The 1647-nt window shown below is 44.3% G+C and overlaps 1 non-coding gene across 1 annotated transcript; it reads left to right on the top strand.

The window, feature by feature from the left end:
* The first annotated feature begins 306 nt into the window (after positions 1 to 306).
* Trnam-cau (transfer RNA methionine (anticodon CAU)) lies at positions 307 to 379 on the top strand. The gene has a single exon. It is a non-coding gene; the product is annotated as a tRNA-Met (tRNA).
* The last annotated feature ends 1268 nt before the right edge of the window (positions 380 to 1647 follow it).

The following is a 1647-nucleotide window of genomic DNA, read 5'->3' on the forward strand; positions in this document are numbered from 1 at the left end:
GAAATGGTCGGCAGAGTTCCGTCGCCGCGAGTTTTGACTGGCACTTGCACATCTAAGACAACGTCGGAAAGTAACTCGTTCGGCTTATGAGCCACATCAAGTATGTGTGTTAATTTTGACGCCACTAGCTCTGCAGGTTTTCATTCAATTCCTTTACCTCTCAGAAATGATTATGAAATAAAAGTGAAGTACGTGACGAGTGTGACGTTAGGAAAACATTAGGCAACATGGAGAGATTCTGTATGGGACCACCCAACCCAAACGAGTACTGTGTGACGTGCTGCCCGGCACATATTTACCGAGGCAGCCCGGCTAGCTCAGTCGCTAGAGCATGAGACTCATAATTTCAGGGTCGTGGGTTCGAGCCCCACACTGGGCGAAACGGAATTTTGTTCCGCTGCAGATGTAAATAACCGTTTTTCTGATGAACGTGATGTAATGGAAATAGCAACTTTAAACTTTGCCTAGGTCTCCGTCAGTCGCAAGGAAACTGTATTTGAAGGTGAAGGTGATTTTGTAGACATGTGAGAAAGACATTTTCTGAAATGCAAGTGGTGTTGGTTAGAGAGTACATCGGTTACGTGTCAGATGTGTAGCCAAGCAGTAATGGTTCGCCAAAGCTGCAAATATAAGTCGGTGATATGAAGTGTTGTCAGCTGAAGACTGATGATCGAGACGACCGTAAGGACGAAGTACACAAAAGAACCGCTAGGCCGCGCCTCTTTAGCTCAGTGGAAGTCGCGCCTGTGACACCGTGCTGATCGGACGTGTGAAGTGCTCCACTCCGCCACGTGTTTACAAGTAGTGATAACAACTTAAGTTTTCTCTTTATCGTGAAGTGTTTTTATTTAGTGTATATTGTTCTTGAGTTTGATTTTCATTCTTGTGTTCTTCTAGCGGTTCCTTTGCTAGGTATCGTTTTGCAATGTCCAGGTTATTTTCGAGAAAGTGTACACTCTGATTTGAATTTGACAAGTCTACCCGTTCTGTGCAGCCTAGTTCCTTGGAAATACCAGATTGGGTTGTGGATGTCATTGGAATTACCTCTGATCAAGTGCACACGACGTATTATGATACCGAGCAATATTGCTTCTTTGTAAAATTGCTGAATCCTGTATTACTGGAAAAGATTCTGACGAAACACGGAGGGAGAGGTGTTTTTCGACACCGGGACGAGTCTGTAAGTACTGTGCTCATTTCCAATGCCGATGTGGAGTATACCAATGTGCGTATCTTTAACCTACCCCTTGAAGTAGAAAATTGTTATCTGAAGGAAGTTCTGTCCAAATTCGGGGATATCAAGCAGATTCGTAACGAACGGTGGTCAAACCAGCACAGGTTACAATGTTACAGTGGCGTCCGATCAGTAGAAATGCATATAAAGCAGAATATACCCTAGCATGTTACCGTTTGTGACTATAGGGCTCATGTTACTTACAGTGGCCAAACTCCCACATGCCATATATGTAATGAGAGTGGTCACCTGCGTCATGACTGTCCCAGGCGAATGTTTGTGCTAAAAAATTCGGTACAGAAGCGTAAAAGTCTTACGTTGGCTGATGTAGTTTCGGATAACCCTATCGTAGAGGGTGAGGTACCTAGTTCTGCCGTACCTTCGGAAGAGCTAAAAGAATTTCGCCCTGAAGA

Source organism: Schistocerca gregaria, unplaced genomic scaffold (assembly GCF_023897955.1).
Source record: "Schistocerca gregaria isolate iqSchGreg1 unplaced genomic scaffold, iqSchGreg1.2 ptg000178l, whole genome shotgun sequence".
In the NCBI taxonomy this organism is placed as follows: Eukaryota; Metazoa; Arthropoda; class Insecta; order Orthoptera; family Acrididae; genus Schistocerca; species Schistocerca gregaria.